Source organism: Carassius auratus, chromosome 9 (genome assembly GCF_003368295.1).
Source record: "Carassius auratus strain Wakin chromosome 9, ASM336829v1, whole genome shotgun sequence".
In the NCBI taxonomy this organism is placed as follows: Eukaryota; Metazoa; Chordata; class Actinopteri; order Cypriniformes; family Cyprinidae; genus Carassius; species Carassius auratus.
The window spans coordinates 21688932-21703475 of record NC_039251.1 but is presented as its reverse complement, the minus strand read 5'-3'; the positions used below and the strand labels follow the sequence as shown (position 1 = coordinate 21703475).

The 14544-nt window shown below is 36.8% G+C and overlaps 1 pseudogene; it reads right to left on the bottom strand.

The window, feature by feature from the left end:
- Positions 1–291: 291 nt before the first annotated feature.
- LOC113108723 (chromatin assembly factor 1 subunit B-like) lies at positions 292–13613 on the bottom strand (annotated as a pseudogene).
- Positions 13614–14544: the final 931 nt, after the last annotated feature.

Genomic DNA, 14544 nt, shown 5'->3' with positions numbered 1-14544 from the left:
TGGGGAAAAATCTTAATTTAAAAAAAAAAAGATTTAAATGCATTGAGTGCAGTTTATATTACACAGAATACTGAAATGGGTTCTGAACAGGGAAAGAAAAAATTAAGTGTAAAACATGTTAATAATACAGGATACGTTACATTAAAAGCTTGTGTGGTACAAAATCAAAATCTGTTAAAGACAATAAAATTGAATATGTATAATAAAATAACTTTCTACAATATTTTGATGGAATCTTTTTCTCACCTTCAATCAGTTTGAATGCAGCAAAAACCATACAACCCAGGCAAGTCATTTAACACTTTTTTTTGTCTTTTTGTTTTTTGAAGAATCACAAAATGTTCAAGCAACTCTTTACAAAAAACTGCAATCCATTACATAATTATTATTATTTGTTTTACTTCAAAAACCTCCCCATTCTTAAGTGTATTCATGAAGAAAATTCAAACAGATGGTACAAAAGTAAAACATTTCTGTCCTAAAGATAAAAAAGTAATTTAAGTCATAAGGAAGTAGTTTCTTCAGGATAATAATTACATGTATTTTTTCCCTCTTCAAATAGAAAACAGACATATCATACATACACAAATAACATGCAAGTTCATAACTCCATATGTCCATGGGATCAGGTGTTTAAGGTTCTGGTTTATGAGTGTACTTCTTATCTGATGATGTGAGTGCTACTAAAGAGGGACAAAGCACCACAGTCAGTGTTTATGGCTCCTGGGGTTTGATGCTGGGTTTTGTGTTCACTTTGTGCTCACTGCTCTGGGCAGAACCATTGGGAACATCAGTCTTGGACCTCTTGGATTCAGGAGGTTTGCACGCTGGGTCTCTGGGGGGAGATGGTCTCTCTGTAATAAACAAATATTTATAAATGGAGGGAAGACAATGTGTACAAATATACAAACATATAATTAATTCACATGCTTCTTACACAAAAATCACCCATAGTAATGACAGCAAAATATGCACAAATAAGGTTAAACAAGGCCTTCAAGGCAACTGAAAATGAGATGGAAAAACTAATGCTCTTCTAAACATATACAGTCATGGCCAAAAATACCCTTGGTAAATATGATAAAAGGTGGCTGTGAAAATTCATCTGCATTGTTATCATTAATATCATTATGAAATAATCTCAAATAACCTTTGGACACAATTATTGGCACCCCTAGAAATTCTTATGAGTAAAATATCTCTGAAGTATATTTCCATTCATATTCACAATTTTGAGCACTCCAGGGTGATTATAAACCTGAAATTATCCAGCCATGGCTTCCTTTTTCACAGAAATATAAAGATGAGGGAAAACAAAGCCCAAATTCCCATAATCATCCATCAAAATGTGAAAAACCAAAGAATATATTTCTGATGTGCAGCAAAAGATAATTGAGCTTCACAAATTGGTGAAGTGGCTTCAAGAATATAGCTAGAGCAGTGAACATTCCCATTTCCACCATCAGGGCAATAATTAAGAATTTCCAACCAACAGAAAATGTTACAAATCTGCCTGGAAGAGAACGTGTGTCTATATCGTCCTAATCCACGGTGAGAAGGAGAGTTTGAGTGGCTAAAGACTCTCCAAATGCCACAGCTGGAACAGCACCTACATCAACACATGTTGTTTGGGAGGGTTTCAAGAAAAATTATTCTAGCTCATCCAAAAACAAACTCCAGCATATTCAATTATCAGACATGACTGGAACTTCAAATGGGACTGGCTTCTATGATCAGATGAAACAAACAAACAAAAAAAGCTGTTTAGCAGCAAACACTGAAGATGGGTTTGGTGAAAACAGGGATAAATAGTACTCCATGTGAACAATGAAATATCCTGCTGTATTTTTGATGTTGTGGGCCTATATTTCTGCTGGAGGTCCTGGACATCGTGTTTAGACACATGGCATCATGGATTCTATCAAATACCAACAGATACAAAAATCAGTAAGTGACTGACTCTGTTAAAATCCTATAATGGGCCATGTTTGGATCGCACACTAATTCAAACACAAACCTCAAACACAACACAGAAATGGGTCACTGAGCACAAAACCAAACTTCTGCTATAGCCATTCCAGTCCTCTGACCTGAACCCAATAAAGAATGAGGAGTGAACTGAAGAGAAATAGCACCAACATGGAGCTGGGAATCTGAAGGGTCTGGAGTGATTCTGGATGAAGGAATGGTCTCTGATCTCTTGTCAGGTGTTCTCTAACCTCATCAGGCATTGTAGGAGAAAATCTAAACCTGTTAAACTTGCAAATGGAGTTTCATAAAGTATTGAATAAAAGGGTGCTGTTAATTGTGGCCAATGTGTATTAGAGAAAAAAAATTATTTCATAATGATACCCCCCCCCCAATATTAAATTCTTATTACCCAATGAAAGGATACATTCTTGTGAATTGTTTAATAGAAGATCAAAAGGATTAATGCAGATTTTCAGTCTTTTTTTTTTAATCATATTTACCAAGGGTGCAGATATTTTTGGCCCTGACTGTATGCATATGCATGTGTGTGTGTCTGTATATATATATATATATATATATATATATATATATATATATATATATATATATATATATATATATATATATATATATATATATATATTTAAATATATATATATATATATATATTTTTTTTTTAAAGCAAATACTTTAAAAAAAAAGGTATAAAAAAGTATTTTACAAATCTTTAAATAAAATAAACAAAACAACAGAAAGAAACAAATGGGTCTACTAACCGTGCTTGGCTTTCTCAGTGGAAGATGGGGTAACAAAAGGAGTGGGGGATTTGGATACAATTGGAGTCAGTGAAATTCGTCTGGAAGAAAAGGACATATTCGATCTATAGTGCACATTTGTTACTGCTTAGATCATGGATTTGGCTGAAACACTAAATACACATACATTCAGGGATACATGTATGGGGGGTGCCATTATAGTCACACCAAGAAAATACTGAAGTTGAACAATTACTGTCAGCTGTGTTGTCTCACAAACATTACCGTTCAAAAGTTTGTCTGAAAATTTTTTTTGTCTGAAAAATGCTCACAAGGCTGCATTTGTTAAAGAAAAAAAAGAAAAGAAAACCGTAATATTGTGAAATATTAAAATGTAAAACTGCTCATTTCTTTATGAATGTATTGGAAAATGTAATTTATTCCGGTGATATCAGAGCATTCATTTTCAGCAGACAGACACTACTCCAGTCTTCAGTGTCACATGATTCTTTAGAAATCATTCAGACATGAAGATTTGGTGTTAAAGAAACACTTAGTCTTATCAAAGGTAGGGCTGGACAATAATTCAATATCAATATGTATCGGGATATAATTTATTTCAATAACAGTGATCTCCGATATACATTGCCAGTAAATTATTTCCCATACATTGATTTATTTGAGGCGTTTGATTTCGTTGAATAAACACGAGTACTGCAGGTTTCATATGGTACTTTGTCATACAACAGTTGGTCTGCGCAGCGCAAACAAAGCCAAAACGTGGATATTTTAGGCAATATAAAAATCCTGGCCAGTTTGTGTCCTGGGAAAATGGCACATTTGGTCACCCTAGCTTTGATTACAGCCATTACTCGAGAAACTGCTAGTTCTACCGCTCTCACAGCACCTTCTGCTGGAAGACAATCAGTTTGCATTCAAGTCCGTCTCCAGCAAAAAAAAAAAATCTCTGCAGCAGCTCAGAGCACATTTATTTCATTCTATAAGATTAATCAGCTTACACTACCAGTTTAAAGTCTATGAACTGTAAGAATTTTATTTTTAATTTTAAATGTTTTATTTTAAAGAATTCTTCTGCTCACTATGCCTGCATTTATTTTATAAGTACAGCAAAAACAGTTAAATTTAGAAATAATTTTTAATAATAATATTTTTAAATGTAGTTCCCTTTCAAGGGAACTTCAAACTGCATCCTCAGGGGTCCCTATAGGGAACGCCTCGTCGTGACCCGTGTCTGAAGCATACATTGAAAAATCACCATCAACTTAGCTGGCAACAGTCCCTGACCTAACTACTGGTGCGACTAAAGAATAAATAGGCGCCGGGAGGACACGTCACACAACATCAAGGCCTCTTCCCCCATGGGCAGGTCTATGGCAGCCATGGTGGTAGGGGAAAGACATCTGTGGGATTCGCCCTTCGAACTTTTTGGTAACTCCGTTCAGACAGGTAGTCGAGAAATTCAGGGAGGTGAAGGAGCACTCAGCGGCCTTCAAAACCTTAATTCCAGGAAGGTCCAGGTCTCAGCCTGAACAACATAGGGCTCCTGGTCCATCTCGGTCTGAGGATCACAGACGGGTACAGAAGGCTAGTGTCGCGGCTCGCCCTTCTCTCTCACCTGCAGGTAGGGGTAGGAGGAATTGCGGGTTAAAGGAAGGTAGGTAAGACCTAAGGGACGTGATCCAGACAAGGCGTCAGCACTTTCTTCCAAATCAAAGTAATACTTGACAATTGACTCATTCCCTTTGGGGGTTTTACATCTGCCCTTATCTTCCCCTTCCTGATTCCCCTATAACAAACAGCTCCCCACCTGACTGAGGTGCATGACAACTTCTTGCATGACAGTCTCCTATGCTGGACCTATGATGTTTTTGGGTGGTTCTATGGTTTCATAGTGACCACCTTACACCTTATATATACACACACACACACACACACACACACACACACACACACACGTATATGTATTATCTTGCTTGTAGTCATGCGTGTATTAATCCTCCGTTACATATCGCTGCAGTGTTCTTCTGGGACCTGTCAGTTTCTGTCCCATCTACGGAAGGTCCTCTGGTGATGACTCTCAAACATACTGTTTTTGGGAAGCATCATTCCACCTAATGGAGTACCACGAAAGCCCCTTAGAACAGTATCTAAAAATCCATGTTTTGGTAAGTGTGCACATGAAGTCTTTGTGCACTTTCTAAAATCCACACTGTGGTAAGTTTGCATGCTAGTAAATCCTATATGGTGAGGTCTTCGCTCTCTTGAGCTGCTAAGCCCCGTTGATCCTGGGTGCCACTCCACCTATGTATCCTCAGGATTCCCATTTAAACAGTGTTGCTACTTAGAAGAGTTGGGTACCGAAACCTGGTGCCTTATGGAACTGGTATGAACCGAGCCAAATCAGAACACAGATTTCAGTGCCTCTTAGATGCCTGAGCAATCGATTGAACTATTTGTCCTGGTTCTCCGAAATGTACACAAGGCGGCTTTTTTAGCAGGGCTTTAGCATTTAGCTACATAAAATGTCCACAAATCCGTGATCGCGTCAGAGTCAGTCCCCTTACATTTCATATTAAAACCAGGGCTCTAAACTAACTTTTTGCACTGGTGTGCCTAACTTTATTAATTTTTTTTTGACCGCATCACATTTAACACCATAGTTTTACAAGCTTAATATATGCAATAACTACTTGTAGCCTAAATGATTAACTAAAAATCTGGTCAACATAAACTTCTTTATTTGAAGTAGAGGTACGTCTTCATAGTGCACCAGAGACCCGTACGGGTTTGGGTCTATATTTTAAATGATCTGCCGGGTCCGGGTTGGGTACGAATCTATTACTTTGGGTCCCGGGTCAGTTTAACATTGTGTGTAATACCCGTGCGATAGGAGTCAAAATTAACTTTATTTATTTAAACAATTACTTATTTAAAAAATAACAAGTGTCCCAAAGTGTACAGATAATAGTTGAGAATTTTTCTTTTTTACCTCAGCATTATTGCAGTTTGATTATTACCAATGAGATCATAGAAAGTGGCCGCTTTAACAGGCTGCATTCATGCACAGATCTATTTCGATATCAGATGTTTTTCCTGATCTGAAAACATAACTGACTGTGTGTACCTTCATCAATTTCATATAAGAGTATCTGAAAGTGCAAGTGTATTTAACCGCAGCATAAACTGAGCTTCAGGACAACAAACACAAAGCGCATGTGAAAGTCTGTCAGTGTGCGAGTTTCATGCATCTTATAGTACTGCATTCCAAACGGCATAAATTAAAGCATATCTGAAGTTAAACACGGCAGGTGGAATCACAGACTGTCAAGCAATGTGCACATGTCTCACAGCGGAAAAATAAACAAGCTCAGAATCGGTTCAGAAATTTTCCGAATCGATTCAGAATCTGAAAAAAATTCTACTCTGCTGTTTTCAACATCATAAATTATTTTTGAGCAGCAAATCAGAATATTATAATGATTTAGATGTGTCGGGAGTTATGATGCTAAAAATATAGCTTTGAAAATCACAGGAATAAATTACATTAACATATTTCCAAATATAAAAGTTAGTTTTAATAATAAAAATTTCAAAATGTTACTGTTTTTGCTGTATTTTGGATCAAATAAATGCAGGCTTGGAGAACAGATTTAAAAAAAACAAAAAAAAACAACAACTTTTGATTGGTAGTGAATATTAGCCTATAGTTAATAAGGTGAGTCTGAGATGATTATTTGACAGCGATTTCACATTTGTTGTTTTCATGAAGGCTAAATACAAAAAACCTAAACATTAAATTTGAGCGGTTTTTTTTTTCTAAAACACTGTGTTTTAAATGAGGTGACAGACTTGGCAAATTCATTTTTCATAAGTTGTATGCACAGACACCTGTGCCTTTCTTGCCTTGTTTTTTTAGTGTTCATATCGATATCAGAATTATATCGTATCGACCGAAATTAAGAAATATATTGTGATATAAATTTTGGCCAGATCGTCCAGCCCCAATCAAAGATAAACAATTTTAATGCTAAATATTTTTGTGGACACTGTGGTATACCGTTTCAGGATTCCTTGAACAGAATATAATTCAAAAGAATAGAATAGAATAAAGCATTTTAAAACTGGTTCTTACAGAATAGGAGTATTCATTTGTTTAAACATCCCAAAAATAAAAAATAAATAAAATAAATTTACTGACTAAAAATTAATGTTAACATTTGTTTAAAAACAAACCAACAAACAAACAAACAGCAACGACATCAAATCATACCACAGATGTGCCGCCATACCTAGGAGTCGGTCCCTTTGGAGTTGTGGTATTTTTGGAGTTGAGGGGTCCAAGAGGAGTGCTGGGGGCTGTAAGGGGTGTCAGGGGTCCTCTGCTGGATCCAGGGGTGGAGGGAGCAGATTTGGGTGTGTTGGGGGCAGTTGCTGGTGATTGGGGGTGCTGGGTTTGCCCCAGCCCTCCAGGGTATTGAGTGTGATCCTTCTGGGCTGAGGTTTGGTTTGCAGCGCTTTGGGGTGTGTGTTTCTCTTCTGGAAACAGGTACGCTGGGGGTCTTGGAGGACACAGTACCAGCTGATCCATCTTTCTCCTTTTCCTGTGCAGGTGTGTGTTGGTCTGGCGAGGGACTGGGGAAGCAGTCCTGCCATTGGCGGAGGATCTCTTGCCCTTCTTCTCATTAGTAGAGGATGGGGTCACCATTTCCAGTGGAGGTCGCTCCTTCAGTGGAGTGCCCAGCTCCCCTTCCTCAAATGACACGAAGGAACAGTAGCCATCAGTGGATGAGACAGCCAAGAAAGAGCCATCACGAGACCTGTGGAACAATATCCATAACAGCAAATGTGTTAGTCAGTAACTGTTATTCCCAAAATTATTCTAAGACTCTTGATGTCTGCATTTTCTATAACCTGGACAATAAGACATCGGAGGTGAATTTCCAAGGACTTCATCACAGATAAAGACCATCTCAACAGGCTCAAGTGTTTCAGGTTACCCTCTTGTGCATTAATTTTGGTGTATAAGGGTTTGGTTGCATGGGCTATATATAAATTATTGTGAATTTCCCAATAAAGCAGCAACACTGGCCATGACTTAAAGGGTTACTCCACTGCAAAATGAAAATTTTGTCACCATTCACTTACTCCCATGTACCTGTAAAAGCTTTGTATGTCTTCGGAACACAATTTAAGATATTTTGGATGAAAACCGGGAGGCTTGAGACTGTCCCATAGACTGCCAATAAATAATACTCAGAGTAGAGTCTTATCAAAAGGAAGTTGCAGAAAGTATTGAATAAAATGGTGCCATTAATTGGTACCAATGTGCATTAATAAAAATAATAATAATGAGATTTTAAAATAATAAAATTTAAGTATGTAAAAATATATCAAATGTAATAAAATTACTTTTTTATTATAATTAACAGGTTTATGAAAAAAGAATTTCTACAGACTCTATAGTTTATTTTCACATTTTTGTGTGACCAAATACACTTGGTCACTTCAGGCAACATTGGGATGCATTTTATTGACAGAAGAATCTTCCTACTATCACCATGTCAACAAACCACAAATTAAGTCATGTAAAAACACTACACCAACAAGTCTGTGAAACCTACCAGCTGAGATCACTCAGCGTGTGATAGTGGATGTTAGACACGTATCCAAAAGGCAGCTTCTGCTGTGTGTCATAAAAGAAGACGGAGTCTTCTGATGCAACTGCAAACACCAGCCGATATGGCAAATTAAACGCGTTTGACACTGGCTTCAGGGAACCATCTGTGGAACATAAAAGAACAATACTGTCTTTCCACTGCACACATGTGACATAAGCAGAACAATAGCTTGGGAAAGGTTTTTGTGTACCTTCAGCTGTTTTTGTCCTCAGTTCATAGTAAACTGGGCTGCAGCGCACAGCCAGTGTGGCTTTAGATGGACAGGGCAGATGAGCTATGGGCCTGATACACAAATACACGTCAAACACGAAGCAGGATTATACAAATCAAGACTGTGTCAGCAGTTGGGCTGAGTGATGACAACTAGAGTCCCAACATTTTATGGTTTATACCACCATTCTGTAAGCTTTTGTAAATGTTTAAAAAATGATGAAACCTGTAATATTGTGAGATATCATTACAATTTAAAATAAATATTTTCTATTTGGATATTTACAATTTCAGTTAATTCCTGTGATAGCAAAGCTGAATTTACCACAGACATTACTCCAGTCTTCAGCGTGTCATGATCTTTCAGAAATCATTCTATTATGCTGATTTGTTGTTCAATGTTAAAAACAGTTGTGCTTATTAATATATTGTTGAAACCGTGATACATTTATCAATTTAATGAATATTTGCTGAATAAAATTAGGACTGCACGATTTATTGAAATTAAAACGCAAAGGCAATAAATCGTGATTAGGCAGAAGCTGCGATTGTCGTGTATATTTCAGTGAAGCCCGGTTCTGTGATCACAAGCAAATCTCCATCCAAAGGCCAGAGGGAGCTCTCGCACTGAAAATCCAAATATGCCTCGAAAAAGAAAACCAGGAAGTGCCCATTGCTGCAGCTGAATAAGCAGAATATTTAACTACTTTCATTGATTCACCGTGACCAATAAACAAACGACAATGGCCGTATATAGTTTATCCGGGTTCTTATTATAATTTTAGTCATAATATTTATTTTAAACACTCGACTGACGTTATGAAGTAAATTTGGAGTTAAAACATGTATTAAATGTGATATTTTCACGTGCTCTCCGATGGAGCAGCATTTACCTACACAGTCATAATACACTGAGAAGAAGCAGCTGTCATAATCGAGACCAATTTAGTCCATTTCATAATCCTACAATTATATCGTCTGCGATTATGAATCCGATTTTACATAGCTTGTCAGAGAACTAAGGCTCTGTGTAGTAAATGCTGCTCCACCTGAAAACAAGTGATGGAGATTTACTGCTAATCACAGAACTGATTTACTGACTAAATGCACAGGACAATAGCGATTAATCGCATTCGATCTGTATTAATCGTGCAAACTTTAAATAAAAGTTTGCATTTCTTTGAAAAAAAAAAAAAAAAAAACCTAACTGACCCCATGCTTTAATCATTTGAATGGCAGTGTATATGTGATAAATATGCATAGCTTTACAACTTAACATAAACATGTATGAAGATTAAGCTTTCAAGGAACATAAAAGCCATCAAACAAAACACAAACCTCTTAAAGCTTTTTCTGGAGAATACGTATGTTGTGTTTGTGACATTCTCTCCAGCTTCGACACACCCAGCTAAAAATAAAATGAGTAAATAAATACAATTATTTTTTTTAGCTACACAAGGAATATACAAGGTAATGGACAAAAAATAAATAAAAACAAAGTTACAAAGCACACTGATTGTGTTGAATAACGTTCTTAAAACATAAAAAGTTTGTTAGAATAACTACTCACATACATAACGTAGGCATACACAGTATACACACATGTAAAAAAAAGAAGAAAGATGTGTACCTGGTGCAAGGAGGAATGACCCATCCGGTGTGAATGTGAGACGTCTGAAGAACGATCTCATACTGTCATCGTGGAACATTCTGTAGTTCTTCACCTGTATAAAGGAGAGTAATTTAAACCACAACAATACTTTTTTTTCCAACTTAAAAGTAAAAACAACACACTGGCTACATTTACATGCACCCAAATAATCCGTTTGTAATCGGATTGGCGGCTCAATCGGACTGAAAAACGTTCATCTAAACACCTTAATAAATCCGATTGAGTTTGATCCAAATGAAATTTCGATCGGATTGAAGGGGGTGGTTTATTCCTCTTCTAATACGATTGAGCGTGCATGTAAACAATCAAACTAATTGAACCATAAAACTAAAAGTACTGCACATGTGCAATGATGCAGAAATAATGTAATGACGTATGATGAACGAGCAGGTCTTCCTTTTGAAGGAAAGTGTTGTATAAATGCGTGTACGGTTATTATAAAACTCCTTTCACTCGGCCACTGTGAAGTGAGCAGGGACAACCTTGTTTTAGAGACTCATCCACAGGCAACCCGTTTTGGGCGCGGCGAGGGTTTTTTGTTTTTTTTTGCAAGATAAATATGAGCAGCACAGCAGTTTATATGTATATTTATCCATAAAAGGGTAAATAGTAAAACAAATAAAGAAACCGTGTAGGAGAGTGGTTATTATGTGCAAACTGTGAGAAACTATGTATTATCTGTGTCACTTTCACTGTTTGAGCTGTGTGCACGTCAAAAAATCTATTCCGATTTGTAGCTTGTGACATATAAATCCACACATCAACACAATCACTTTAGTTAGCGTTCATGTAAACACTACAATCAGATTCATCAATCGTAATGAATTCAGTCCAATTGAACCAAAAAGTGTTCAGGTGTTCAGATCATCTCTTAATTAATATCATCTTTATTACTAAAAAAAGGCCAACTGATTATCCCAGTGACACTCACCTCTCCCTCTGCAGCGGCAGATGAAGTCATCTTGCTCACACTGTAAGCTTTTTTCCTGTTGTGAGCACTGTACACACGCATCACCCTAAGACACAGAATTCACATGCTGTCAGTATGCAAAAAAAAAAAGTATGTCATTATATGACTCTAGACTATGATAATCTGTAATGGATTGAAATTAAACAGTTATTAAAATCTACACACTAACCTGTCACAGCTTAATGTGCTGATGTACTGTCCAAGAGGGTCCCATGTTACTCCTTGCACATAGCTCTTATGATCATTAAAAATGCACATCTTTTGACCTGCAAACAAAACAGGCACTGAATTCAATAATCATTGTCATAACTGATCCGGTCACATATCACATCTATAAAAACAAAAATACATATGCAATTCATTAGTCTTGCTTCAGGTTTCATACCCTTGTTGACATCCCACATGATGGCAGTGTTGTCCACAGATCCCGAAACCATGAAATTCCCATCACTGGTCCATGAGATATCATATACATCCTCAATATGTCCCCTAACAAACACAGGCAACAACATGAGCATTTCACATTCTATAAAAAGTAAATGACTTAAAGTTGCAATGAAATGCAATCAGTGGCACATATTTTCTTTGATATTCTGACATAAAATAATAATAATAATCAAGGACAGGGACTTGTTGCTGATTGTATGGAGGCAGATCATCTGAGTGTGAGCCTGCAGAAATTTGGAGGATTTATGTAGACTAAATGATTGAAAAGTCCAGCATACATTAACAGAAAGAAGTCTCATTTCACCAGAAGTCTTGGACATTTTGAAAAAAATTACAAATCTCGAAAAAACAAACAGACAATGAAAACATTTTGATAAAATGCATTGTGCACAAGATTAATAACATCCATTTATAAAACAGATCATGTGAATTTACAGATCATTTGTATTTTTATATATAAATAAAAGACCTCAGCGTTTTGACGACACTCCAGCTCTCTTTATTGAGCTGATCATTTTCATCTTCCTGAAAGGTCGGGATTTGTTCAGGCTCCTTATTGTCATTCAGTTTCCAAAGCAAGATTGCAGCATCTTGAGAAACAGAAATTTTATTAAACCATTTACAGACACTACAAGCAATTTCAACAAACTTACCAGGGTAAAGTTTAAACTCACCATCCCCTCCAGAAGCCAAGACCTCAGTGGTGGGTGAGAACCGCACTACGTTCACTGCTTTAGTGTGTCGGGCCAAGTTAGACAAAAACTCAACAACCGCCTTCCCATCAGGCCCTTTATCCACACGCCACATCTGAAAGAGAGCAGCTCTCGTCTTATAATCTATATCAGTCATCAGTGTTAACTTAAAGAGATACCTATGATGTATTAAAAAACGTGACATGACATATAGTATGGTGCGCTGCATTTAACCCATCCAAAGTGCAGACACACAGCAGTGGGCAGCCATTTATGCCGCAGCACCCGGGAAGCAAGATGGGGGCTCTGTGCCTTGCTCAAGGGCACCTCAGTCATGGTATTGCTGTACACACACTCCCCCCAACTACAATTCCTGCCAGCCCGAGACTCAAACTTGCAACCTTTGTATTGCGAGTCCAACTCTCTAACCATTAGGCCACGACTTCCCCGTGGCAGGCAGAGGATCTCTTACCCGTACTGTGGTGTCCACTCCAGCTGTAGCGAGCCGCTCTATCTTTCCCTCACCGCTCTGCTGGAAATCTAGACTGTACACCGGCTCCTTATTATGCCAGGCAATCTCACAGGTTACCACCTTCATCCTGACACCTGATGGACAAGGACATAAAGAAATACAGATATTCTGATCATGCATTGAGATGAAGGCAGGAATATCAGGGAAATAATGAGGGGAAACACAAAAACTGACACCGAAAAACAAAAATCAACTTCACAAAAGGAAAACACTTTTGTCACGTAACTGAAATCGTGGATATGAAAGCATTGCTATGATTCTATAATAAACAAAACAAACACTGAAGCCATTTAGGCTTAAAAGTGCATAATTTATGAACACAAAAACAAACTATTTAAAACTAACGTGGCAATAAACGTTCTCGTAAACAGTAACATTAATGTGGAACAAATAACTATAACCTGGGATTATAAACGAATATCACAGTGTAATGCATACCTACCTAACACAGAAAAAATTATATAAACTGCACGTAATGTTAATCAATAACAGATGAAGCCACAATGCGTTTAATTAAAAACTTACCACTCACCTCGATAAGTTACAAAAGTTGTTTAACAATTGATACACAGTTGCTCTGTGTACAGTATCTCTCCCGCTCTCACCCAAACAGACGCTTTTCCCGCGCAGCTTTCCGAGAATGAGCACTTCCGGATTCTAGGGTTGCCAGATCCCGCATCAAAAATCCGACGTCGGACCGAGACTTCCCTCCTTTATTATAGTGTGATTTGTACAAATAAAAACGGTATGTAAATTTTTGCTTGGCAGAATTTTTGCTCATTTATTAATTGCAAACCCTTAAGACTTTGCTTCATCTTTAAAACAAAAGTGAAGGTATTTTTAGAGACTTCTGGCCCTCCACTGAAAGTCCATGCAACCATTGATGATTACACACACAGTACAAGTATATTACACACATATTACGTATACAGAAACTATATATATATTTTTTATTTTACCCAAATTCTTTGCAATCTTGCATTGAGAAATGTTATTTCTAAATGGTTTGATAACCCTTTCATTATGTTTGGCAAACAGTAGTAAGCCACAATCTTTCTTAGATTGCAAAAGACTGATACTTTGATGGAAGGTTTTTTTTTTTTCTTCCAATCATGATACCCACACATATCACCAACAATCCACCTGCTTATTGTGGAATGTTTTATAACAGTTTAACTTGAATATTTGAATATTTTTTGTGAAGCGTTACAGCATTCAAAATGAAAATGTATTTATACATCTACAAAATACATCAAGATGGTCAGTGAAAACAATGGAAACCTGTTTCTTTGAATGTTTTATCAGTTAAATAAGAGTTAAAGATAATTAACAAATCATAATTTTTGTTTTTACTGCATTTTACAAAATGTCTCAACTTTTCTGGAAGTGGGGTTGTATGATGAACCCCCTTACGAAAAAAGTTTATTCAAGTGTGCTATTAGTATACTACTTTTAAACTAAAAACAGGAAATTATGCTTTCAGTTATCTTTTTATGTACTTCTCAGAAATGGGCTTTATGTACTTTCAGAATTATATTTAAAATGACATTTAAGTATACTATACAAAAATTCTAAATATATTTGAGCTATTCCTAG